Source organism: Lepisosteus oculatus, chromosome 3, assembly GCF_040954835.1.
Source record: "Lepisosteus oculatus isolate fLepOcu1 chromosome 3, fLepOcu1.hap2, whole genome shotgun sequence".
In the NCBI taxonomy this organism is placed as follows: Eukaryota; Metazoa; Chordata; class Actinopteri; order Semionotiformes; family Lepisosteidae; genus Lepisosteus; species Lepisosteus oculatus.
In genome coordinates, this window is record NC_090698.1 from 72,157,313 (window position 1) to 72,169,967 (window position 12,655).

Consider the following 12,655-nt stretch of genomic DNA (forward strand, 5'->3'; position numbering starts at 1 on the left):
ACAGGGTTATAATTGTGCATTTTCCCCTTGGACAGCATTGTAATAAATGGAGTTGATAACAAAAGTTCAGGAGGGATGACAACAACCAAGCTCAATCAGACTCAGCTGTCAGTAATTAGCAATCGCTCCTGACAATCCATTCCTCTCCCAAACTCTATAAATACCTACGAGATCACCATCTCTCTCTTGCATGTTTCTTGCTTCCCACCTCCACCCCATCTCCCCCTCTGCGACTGCCTCTCGGTCACCCTGCAGGGGGTCCTGACCTCCTTGTCCTCTGGCCAGAGGCCAGCCCTCAGCCAAGTGGGTTAAGCCACAATTTCACTCCATGATGCTTTCATCTTGGGTGTTAATGTTCCTAGTGAAATAGGATTAAAGAGGTGATACAATCTAAATAAATAAATTGATATTTTTTATATTTTTATACATATGCTCAATGTGATTTGTATGGATTGTTCTAAGTGGGCACACAGAGAGGTCACAGTCCCTGCAATTAAGTAGGGTGACCCTATGATTTCATGTTAGCCAAGACACTTTGAGATAGTGTGAGATTTTGAAATGTCCCTTTTAAGAAATGTGTAAGTTGAGCATTACACCTTTATGAGTTGAAAACTGGTGACCATCAGCCTTGTGAACAGCTGAACAATGTCATGAAGTTGGTTGAAAGTGTTATTTCAGTTTTATACTGTCCAGATATAATGAACAGAACAGAACAATACCTTTGTGCCATCAACATTTTAGAGCAAAACCTCAGGTAAACCGCAGTTATGCTCCCGCCATGGGCTCCTTTGAACTTTTGTGTATTGAACTGGGAGTACATGTGGCATTGAGGACTCAGAGACCAGTGATCAGCCACTTGCTTGTCCACGGTCCTAAAAGGAATGGGGCAGAAAACTACACGTTGTGCAAAGCAGGTGTCTGAGATGTACAGCTTGTACTGCTTCCAACAGTCACACCCTTGGCCACACTGTTAATCAACAGTTTTGAAGAGTTATATTAATCAGGATAGTGAATTTACCCATTCATTACCCATTACCCATGATAATGAAATGTCAATGCACCGACCACAAAAAGGTTTTAGAATTTTTCTGATCACAGGGAGTGATACATTTCTTTAGATGCTCAGTATATGTTGCTCACAATCTAAATGATAATATGACTGGCCAAATGCGTTTTTTAAAAGGCAATCAGCAAGTGAATTCCACATTATCGATAAAGTATCAATCCAGTGGTTTACTTCGAGATGTCTCTGATTATGTTATGAATTAATTTGTTAGATAAGTTTCAGACCAGTATTTTTTCCATTGTGGGAAAGAAACCTATTTTGCTATTGGGGTAGTTCAATTCTAAATAAAAAACATATTGTAAACAGACAATAATGACTTTCCTCCCTTCCTAACAAGATTTATATTCATTTTAATTCAAAGAGAAGACTTAATGTTCCAGGCAACTGAAGACCACAAGGCTGATATAAATGGTTATTTCAGAAACATTGTTTACTGCCATTTTCTACAATATTCCTCTTCTAGAATGAGGAATATGTGTATTAATCCGCTTAATATTTTACTCACTTGAAGTGAATGTTTCTCCCAAGCTGCAGTAAATAATTTCCTTCAGATGAAGGCATCACCTATATTTTTCCCTGCAGACGCCTCTTTCCTGGAAGAAAATGAAACAATCACAATTAAAATGCATTCGGTGAGAGTGAGTCTTGTTTGATAAAGAAACAAGGTACTACCTCGCTGTCTGATCTGGGCAGGTTACCTGACGTTATTGTTTTGCTTTATGTCATCAAGCTGTAAAACTGAATGAAAACCGGACCCACTGCAAATCTGCCAGTGCATCAGAATGGCACCATGTGATTTGAACAAATATGATACACATAAACATTAAGAGTACAGGCTCCTGTAAATAATTTACTGTATTTTTTTCAGTCAGCTCAGTTTAGTTATTTGTGATGATTCATCTTCTGGGGGCAGAGCTGCAAGTAGAGATGTCTTGTTGTGCCTCAAGGGTAGTTTTGCCCTCAGAACAAGACTCCTCACATATAACAGAGCTGTACTTTCAGACTGCACTTCACCTTTAACTGTACTTTACCTTAGTAAAGCTGCACTGGACTTGCTTTAAAAATTGCCAGATTGGGTGGGACCATGCAAGCAAAATACCAAAGCTATTGGTTCCATTTCATATGAATCGGGAACATCATCCTCTGTTGGGTTATACTCACAGTTCAGCCTCGTTACAATCAACTTTTTTAATTGGCTGTTGCAAAAATTTAAAGTGCCCTGCAATGGGTTATCATCTATCCTTTTGTCCTGTGCTATCCAGTACAGTGCCCCAGCTCGCTGCTGCTCTCTAAAGAAAAAGCACTTGAATGAATGAATGGATGGATGAAATTCAGATATTTGTGCTGATTAACAGAATCATAGTGAAACATTACATTCTGGTGAATGGGTGGCAAATTTCCAACACGTCACCTCTGCACTGCCCTGTGACCCTGCTCTGTTTCTATTGTAAATTGTAATAAAACTCTTTGCTGTTGAATAAATAGTGCAGATTCAATTGATTGATGGCCATCGCTACAAAGCTCGTATTGTTGGGGTGTGAGCTCTTGAAGAATGCTGCTCATTCATTAATATATTCAACTGCGAGGCTGAAAACATTCCAAAGTTTCCAGAATTAAATTACCAAATTTTTACTCAGCAATTTTTCCTGTGTTTACTTAAGAAACAACAGCACTTCCTCATCTGTGATCCCGTGCCTTCCCACTGGAAAGCCTGAACTTCTTTCATTAGTGAGGATTTTCTTATTCTGAAAATAACACCGATAAAATATTTGCATCGCTTGTGTGGATATTTCCAAAGACTATAAAAATGCTCTCTGAAGCGTACTGTACTGTAGGAGGACCAAAACTCTGATTTCTATTATAAGATGTTTGCCCATTCACACACTGTGGAGAGCTGTCTATGGGAATGTCCCATTATTCATTAAATGGAGCAACTGCTGCTTTGCTAGTGACATAGAGACACAAACTGTTCAAAAGGGATGGGCTAAGTTACCTCATTTAGTCTGTTTCTTGTTCATTCCTTTTCTAACCCCTTTCCAGTACAGGGTCATGGTGGAGCCTATCCCAGCAAGCAACGGGTGCAAGGCAGGGTACATCCTGGGCAGGACGCCAGTCCATCGCAGGGCAGGCACACAGACACACCTAGGGCTAGGTTTCCCAGAATCCAATTAACCTAAAACGACCAGTTTTTGGCCTGTGGGAGGAAACCCACATGAACATGGGGAGGACATACAAACTCCACATAGACAGCACCACAGCACTATTAACCACTGTGCCCCATTGACAGCTGATTGAGGGTTCATGTTTTCACATTCTTAGGAAAACACCTGCGTATACAAGCATGCAGACTTTTGAGAATACTTTAATCGAGGCCATTTGCCATTTTCTTAACCTGGTGCCCTGTAAGTTCCCAGTCTATATATATATGTAAGGGAATAATACACAGAAAAAAATATTACCTGCACCCATCTTTCAATAAAACAGAATATTCACAACACCAGAAACAACTGATAGAGGACAAGAGCTGGAGGACTCACATTTCATATTTGAGCATTCTTGTGTTCACGAGCAACACCAGGGTAATCGCCTAAAAACTCAAATCTGAAAGTCCTTGACTTGGAATGCATTCCAAACCACACATCACTGCAAAATAATAAAACCTGCTTCCAGACCCTGTATCTATATTGTATTTCTCCAAGGGGCTGCAATCAACAAGCTTGAAAACTTGAAAAAGCTGCTGGTGCCAGAAGACAATCACCGAACCGCAGGGGGAAGGCTGAGAGTTGGGTGCACGTCATGTAATTAAATAACCAATGAATAGCAAAAAGCCACAAACCTTTCTTGCTTAAAAAACAACAAAGAAAGAGCAGAGAATCCCATATATGAGGGAGACTGCCCTGTTTGCTTGTCCTTCATATTCTTCAGATGTCTTTAAGAATAAAAACAGCTCCAGGTATTTATCCAGTATTTTTCCCAGTTGAAATCGGTCCTGTTACCTGGTCGTTTTTTGGCTGCGTTGTTAGTACCGGTATATGAGATCATGTGGATAGCTGTATCTGGTTATGAAAATGAACAGAAGTGGACCATTTCCGAGGAGATTACCACAGTTAGTATTACTGAAATTTTTTAATATATTATTCTGCTGGTGGTTGTATCCGAACTGAATGAAATTACACCTGGCAGTGATCCTAAAGCTGGAATCTGCTCTCAATGTTTGTGCCATACGAGAGCTGTACAGCAATATAGGCTGAAATTCAATTACATCATGTTTAACACTGGAAGATGACAACAAAATTGCTTAGAACATAACACTTGAAGGTACCTGCAGCACCTGGCATTTTCAATAGCCTTTATGTCTCCATAGACATGGCATGCAGGTAAGACAGAAGAAGAACGTACTGGAGAAGAAAGAGTAAATAGAATTAGCCGGCATTTAAATAAATTATATATAAATCTATATATATCTTTCATATAAAATTGTAGTTTTAGCAATGGATAGCTTAAAAATTCTGTTTATGCAATGTTGTGTGTTCAGTTCAGTTTTTTCTGTTCACTTCATGAAGGAAATGATCCTTCAAGGAAACTCCACATCTCTGTGTTGATCCCATTTACATCACAGTGTGTAAATCCTGCTTCAGTTACTTACTGCTAGGAATGAAAATGTATGATAGACAAAACCTAATTAACGACTGAGCAGCAAAACACCGAGCTTATGGTAAAAAGTCATGACATCACGACATGTAACCTAAAGTTAATGCATCTTGTTTATGAGACTCTGCTCACAGAAAATACCTAAACCTAGTTTGATCTGCATTTTGCCAGTGTACAATATATTCTCCCAGGCAAAGCCCTTGCTATTGTATTTCATTATGTCTTAAATTATGTGTAGTATTTAGATCCTTGTGGTGCTGGAAGATCATTTTTGCTGTGAAACTTTCTTAATTATCAGCACAAAACTTATCCAGGTAAAGGGTAAAGAAATGACAGATGGACACTAGCATGAAAAGCCTGAGTCTCAGAAGTACTGTAGCTAATTCATCGAGAAAGCGAAGAACTGAGAGTACAACAGGGACCGTAACTTCTTTTTTCCTGACTATGATTTGACTCTCACTTTTTCTCTCTTCAACACAGGGAATCTAGAATATCAGTCTATCACAAACACTGGCACAACCTTTCCTCAAGTACAGTATATGTTCCTTTATCTGAAGACAGCACTTGTCGTGCCCCACTGTCTGTCTTCCTGGATGTGGAAATGCTGTCGGCTGGATCCTGCTTACAAGAAGCATGAGGCCAGTGTCACTCGACTGCAGTCCGTGCAAACCCACAGAATACAGCAGACCACTGACATGCTTCTCTGGATGAAATCAAGTTTCTGAAATTAACTGACAGGACTTAACAAGGATCTTTTCCTGAGTTAAGAGTCTTTGTCTCCGCACATTTCCACACACAGACTAACCATGGCTTAAGCCTGCTGTAGGTTTCACCTTCCTGTGATTTGGAACTGGCAGTGGTTTTTTGCTCTTTACCCTCAGTTTGGAAATGCAAATTGCTTGTGGGCCCGAATTGCCTGTTAGAGCGGGGAAGGCCACACATTTTGTCCAGTACATGTGCAGTTTGAAGCTGGCTGTTTCTCTTTGCAATTCCAGAACACAAACAGCAGAGCTACAGTGCCCACCAGAGTTCGACAGCGATCACTGTTCTATCAGGGACTGATTCTGTTCTTGCATGGCTTTTCAGCAAAACATCCATTATAAAACGTATGCCATTTACCATCTTCTCCCACAATGTTACCAATATCGGTCTCCTGAAGGAAGTCATCATACTTTTCTTTAGAATGAGATCAATGTAGTGAAGAATCCAGGAGTCCATCCTAGACCCGACATGTCCGAGTTCAGTCCATTTCTTCATTATAGTTACCTCATGAAAAGCTAGTTATCTACAAAATTAGATAAAAAAGACTTGAGATTTTTTTTAAGCTCTCTGTGATTTCATTATACCTAGGCTCTGAACTTCATGAGCTGGATTTGAACTTCCACAGCCTTGACCCTCCTAATAGCCTTGGTCACTGCAGCTGATTTCTTATAATAAAAATATGATGTTTTTACCATTTTACAACACGGGCATTCATTAAAAAGGGAAAACAACATCGCTCATTGCGAAACTGAAACGCTCGTCTTCACCCTTGAAAACACCCTAATTTACCTTGAACTTAGAAAGATACAATTCCATGAGAGAGGGAATGCCAAAAATATTTTAAAAATACACAAAAGTGTGCAGGAGAAAAGAGCAAGAAGACTACGTTTCCCCATTCCTTTTTCATCCCTTCCCGCTCCTGAGAGACCATATGTGAAATGTAAATCCTGTGGCATGAATACTGTACAATGCAATTAAGAAACATGCCATGATTATGATGAGAAGGATTTAAAGAAGAAACAGAATTTTTAATACAGCTCGCCAACCAGATAGGAAAAATGTGCTGCACCAAACCTTTTGGGATTTACTCTCCTTTTTTTTTCTCTTTGCAAGATTTTATTTTTTAACTCTCTGACATTCTGATCAGAACCAAATCCCATTTACTTATTTTCCTAAGAGTTTAACGATCATGTAAAAAAAAAACCCAGAATAAACTAGCTTCACAGATTTTATAACACTGCTAAAGCTTATATTTATTTTTAGTTTGTTCTGTCTGCTATAGTTTCACTTTTAGCATAGTTTTCGTCAAAACAAAACATTTCTCAGCTGTGTTATAATGTAATTTTAACATGTAATGTGGTATAGGAGTGCTTTAATGTAGAAGTAGTGCTATGGTACAAGCAATAATTTTGTATATTAACATTTCTTGTTAGGAGATACACATTCACTTTTAAATTATAATAAACTGGAGACATCTAGGAATACGGTATCTTAATTTTTCTTTATTTTCTACAAATGTAAACCTACCTTATAATCATTAATGATTCAGAATGTACTGTATGGAGATTACTACCCATCCACCTAAAGAGAGAGCACAAGTAACTATGCTTCAGTCAAAGTGCGAGTAAGGCTTGTGTGGGTTTTTAGAAAATAATTCTCTTTTAGACATACTGTAGCTGGCAGTTTAAATTAGAGGAATGAGTTAACAACCCCTTTCCACTATATAGTTTATACGGATATTTTATACAGAAGGGGCAATGTGATAGACAATCAAATAGTTAAACACAGCACATACAGGGAATTTTAGATAAGAAGGACAAGCCTATAAAGTATAAATATCCGCATGCTGCAGATGAATGAAAAATACCATCAGAAATGTTACTGTATTTGAATTAAGTTGTCTATATAAAGGTATAACAAAGAGTTAAAATACCTTTTTATTGTTTTTTTTTTTTTTGTTCTTTCAAATCCACAGCTGCCCTTGGCAGAATAGCTTTGGTATATCCTTGGCATACGAGAGTGTTGTCATGGATACCCAAAGACACTTCTACCATCAGTAAACAAGTGTGAATCAGAGCTCCTCAGTAGGCTGACCCAGACCATGGTACTATTAATTTGCTATGAGTAACATGATGAGCTAAAAATGATAAAAAATTAAACCATGCTTACCAATGATACAGATGTATATGCGTATTTTAAGTGCAAGTCGTAAAAGTAGGTCAAGATTTGTGATCATCATTAACCTACTTACAAGTTACAAATTTCTTTCAATAGCTCCTCTTGTGTATGAAATATTAATTAAATTTAAAATGCCTGTTCCCTGTATCTAACGGCACGATGTTAACACATCAGTCTCAGTTCTCTGTACAAGTGGATTGCAGCAAAACCTAGGATGACAAAGTAAGATTTTCAAGAGAAGTAATCTCGCTGCAGAGAATATAAATACAAAGTCGGGTTCTGTAAGTTTGAAAACAGAATTTCCTCACATCTGTGAAAGCTACAGCCACTGCCAGCCACATGGATGTAATATAAAAAGTACACCTGAGTTCATTCTTATGAATTATTAATAAATATTATTGGTAATTATTAATCATAATACAGGTGTCTTTCCACCATATCCTTATAGACACACATTTCACAGAAAGACGCTCTCATTTCACCGTTAATGTGTAGTCCTGTCCTGAGCCCTGTAATCCGGGGAGAGGGTCTCGGTCACCCTATCGGAAATAAGCAACATAATAATGAATGAACTGACATATAGTTGTCTTAGAATGAGCAAGTTTCAGAGTGAGGTCCAAACCTTAAAGTCGCAATGACTTATGGGTATGCATTTGAATGACCTCTCCATCCAATCACAGCATAAGAGGAGATGCCACCGCCATAAAATGGAACTTTTCTCTCCTGACGATATTTTTGCTGCTCTTAGCTCCCACCCTAAACTAGAAGTGTGGGAGTTTTCCGATGCATAAATACACCCATGTATCTTATCAGTGTTGGATAGGTAACGCTGATCCGGTCAGTATGATTTTCTGTGTTTGATGATTGCTCATGTGACTCTAGTAACTTTGTAACTTTGACCTTATACAGTATAACTATATTAACTATATATATATAACTTTAACTTTATAGAAACTTTAAAAAGCGGAGTTGGATGATTGTTAAGAGTTCAATCTCCAATAATCGCCCGTTACAATGTGATTGGATAAAGAGTCGATTAATATTCATACCAATCAATGAATGGATAGTATCTATTAAGGCTTTATAAACAATTAAAACGTATTCATTTTCAATATTCAACATATTCATTTACTTTAACCATGTACCAACAAGCCAATGCCACATTTAAACTAAAACTTTGCCAAATGATCCTAAATAAAATCTCTAAATAAAATATGTTATAATTACTATTATTAAGGTGAAGAAGGCTGTAATAAAATAAAATTATACTTTAAGATACAAATACAAACATACAGCATTAACTGGTATCTCTTTTTTTACAGAGCACTTAGTTAAACGCAAATGATAGAGCATAATAGGCTCATTGTACAGACTGCTATGTGTCAAAAGAACATCGAAAAACCTAACAGGAAAAACAAATAAATATAATTGTGAAATGCAGAAGCAGCAGAAAAAGCATTTTTGATTCTGTTTATTTTCCATTTGTTTTAAAGTCTTAGGTGTTAAGCACAGTGTCTGGTAATATGATTTCCTGAAAATTAACTAATATCATATAGAGCAGTATATCCAGTGCAAGACAGGTGACGCGCACAAGCGCAGAAAAAAAAACCAAACACAATTCCTAATTGTTCATAAATTAAAATAATAATTTAGGATACAGAAACGCTTACTATTTACTGATTCTAACAGTATCAGTAAAGAATGTTTGTGTAAAATCCCAGCAAATTCGGGAAAATATATTTAAAAGCGAAACATTTTGCTGTATCGTACGTGAATTGTAAAATGTTCTTAAATTGATAATGAATACCAATTGTGTTTGAAATGAAGGCAGCCTGGCAACTTAGGATGAATGCCCTTCCATGGGGCCTCAATTATGTATGCAGCTTCTTTGAGAAATATGTTCACACATCTTATCCAAAGGACCGCCTTTGTTGCTGCCATGAAACAAAACTGTACATAGCTATTGTCTCATTTCTTTATATTTAACCCAGCCACGGGCTGCTGCAGGTTAACCCTTTCGTGACCGTTACTGCAAATGGAAGACTGATAAAACACCACTAAATATATATATACAGAATATTCATATAGAAAACATACAATTATATATTTCACAGGCATAGTAATGAACGCAATCCACCATATATAATGTACTGAACTGAAAAGTATACATTATATACGAGTAAAAGAAATGTTGGTGACTGAAAAGGATTTTTTTTTGTCCTCTTTAACGTAACTTGCACTAAAGCTTCAGCGCTATGAATGTTAATCTGCTTACTAAAGGTCTTGTATGTTGTTTCATCTATGAGGTGCATTTCGGTTTGAATTGTCATTGTGTGTTGCTGGTGACCTTCTCTGATATTGTACATATACCAACCAGCCTGTAGTCTGATCTAATCACATTTTTGCATTAAGATTTTATTCAGAAATATCATATAAATTATGCTTGCTACACCTGTCATTAAGGATAAAAAACCAAACCTCTGCGCTGAGATTTACCTCATTTCCGAAATTAGCAGCTTTGATCAATTGTTAATCTTGATTTTGTAAAACAGGATCCAATAAAAACAGACTTATTTTTAGACCTACATTTTCCCTCAGTGCAGATCATACCAATGGGAAAATACATAAATGATATTTAGGAGTCCACACGCTCTCAAATGTGCTTGCGTGTGCGTAATGTAGAGGCCTTGTTTAGACATTCAGTCTATTGACAGAAAAGGTCTGTGGAAAATGACAAAAAATGAGGGGAAAAAAAGGAATCTTCATATTTCTTTGTCTTCAGAAAGTAAGCTGGTGCTATTAACAATGCCAACACCCCCAGTTTTATTTATTCTTTCCCACTCTGCTAGACTGCAGTGGCTCGTCAGAATGGCTTTAGCTCCTCAGAGCAGAGGAGAAGTGAAAGGGTTAATCCCGGTGTCTCTGCGCTTTTTTTCCAGACGGCAGCATTGTCTGCTTGTGCCCACCCCAACAAATAACCTTCTGTGATTGTACAGCTAATTTGATGTGTCAATTATTCTTATGCTAATCGAGTTACAGTTTCTCACGTTTCCCAAGGTTTATACCACAGATGGTTATACACAAATCTTCAACGGACACTGCCCTTTTTATTTCGATGCGACAAAAATGTCAGGGTCGAACAAAAAAGCCTGCACTCATCCAACTACAATATTTGCATCCTTCTTTTCTGCAGAGCTCAATGTGCACAATACAAGCACTACAGTAGCCCATGATACATTACTGAAAACATTGCCATCTGTATCGTTGCCCTCTTCTTAGTGGAGTTTTTCCCAGCAGGTCCTAATATGGATGACTTTTATTCTCTATATTCAGTATAAAATTCCCATTTCAGTACTCATACTAAAGCCCAATATGCCAATGCATCAGACATTTGGAAGGCAGAGGAAAATAAGGTTGTTCTATTTCTCTAAAAACTACATTTGTACACTGGAAAGACATCTCAGAGTAGACTGAGTACAGGAAAGTAAAATCAAATTCAGCTCTAAAGTAGAATATCTACAGTGAGTTTAAGAAATTGCTTGGATGTGTAGCATCGAGAATAAATATCCCATTTCTAATCGTATGCTTACAAATAATCGTGAATTTTTTTATCTAAATCCAGTCAGAAATGTTTTTTATCTACCAGACTAAACATTAGTTTAGCATAAAGCAGTTCAAGCAGGGAGCTGCGTCAGCATTACTCCAACATTACTTGTTCCTGCAAAGGAACGAGTAAAGGTTTATTCCATGCTGAAAAGAGAAGAAAGGAAACACAACTTTTCAGCTGTGGAGCCTTCTTCGGGTGTGTGAAGGTTCCACAGCCGAAACGTTGTGTTTCCTTTCTTCTCTTTTCAGCATGGAATAAACCTTTACTCCTTCATTAGCTTAGCATGACAGCATGAACTATAGTACACCCCACCAATAGAGGCAAAACTGTCTTGAAGGTTTTTGTACAACATTCACAAAAGTATTTTTTGCAAGGTTTTCTAGAGTTAAGTAGAGAAAAGCTGACTTAAAATCTGTCTTTTAGTAATCTGGCGTTATCAGTTGTGGAAACGGGACTTTCAAATACAAACGGGTTGTATCTAATTGGTAGCTGAGTTCAAGAAGAAAGATTTTAGAGCTCAAATTGGTATAAAGTCTGTTCACAAAATGCACAGGATATTAGTATATACAGTTGAGTAGAATATAGTGTATAATTTAACCTATAAATTTAAAATAGGAAACCTTGAGTTTGAATAAACCACCTAAGAAAAAGATATAGGTGTTTATGTTGACATGTTTTCATCTTGTAAAAAAGGCAAAGATATATAGTTAAAATGACATAATTTAGATCAAGAGATGGTATAGTAACAATAGCACAACTGTGCACTAGCACATCACCTAGAATATTCTCAACAGTTCTGGTTGCCACGATACAAAAAAGATATTGCTGTTTTGGACTGAGTCCAGATTAGAGCAGTCGGAGATGTTCTGAGGCTCAAAGGAAAGTCCTGCACTGACAGGGTAGGAGAGCAGAATGTTCTAGTCTTGAGCTGAGAAAACTATGAGGGAGACCTCAGTTTGAAAAGCCTCACAGTCATTGACACAGCCAAGCCTTAGAGTCAACAGTGAAGACAAACTAGGGGACACGAGCAGAGGTTAAAAACCAAGAGTAGAAAGCATTTCTTTACTCAAAGGGCTGTGGGAGTACAGACCAAGCGACCCAGTCAGTACCCTGGCATGTTTCCGGACATGGATACATCGGAGTCTTGGATCAATCAGCTACTAGCAACCAGTGGGCTGGATGGTCTGACTGGCGTCCTCCTGTTTGCAGACTTTCTGATGTTCCCCTATGTGTGGGCTCGACGCGATGACCCCTGTACCCACACGGGGGGGAGGGAAAAATGCAGATAGCCACCTCTGACTCGCCCACACATTAGGCCAAACCCTGCGGCGTAGCGCGGTAGATTCAGATAACCACGTTCCTCACTGCATGCCTGCGGGAACATGTCAAGT

At 38.0% G+C, this 12,655-nt stretch overlaps 1 long non-coding RNA gene across 7 annotated transcripts in view; it reads right to left on the reverse strand.

Moving 5' to 3' along the window:
• The window catches only part of LOC107079045 (uncharacterized), a 73,568-nt gene that overhangs the window by 4,543 nt on the left and 56,370 nt on the right, over window positions 1-12,655 (reverse strand). For all 7 annotated transcript variants that reach the window (XR_001480035.2, XR_001480034.2, XR_001480032.2 and 4 more), the window contains one exon: window positions 1,572-1,659. This is a non-coding gene — a long non-coding RNA (uncharacterized lncRNA). The remainder of the gene's footprint in view (window positions 1-1,571; window positions 1,660-12,655) is intronic.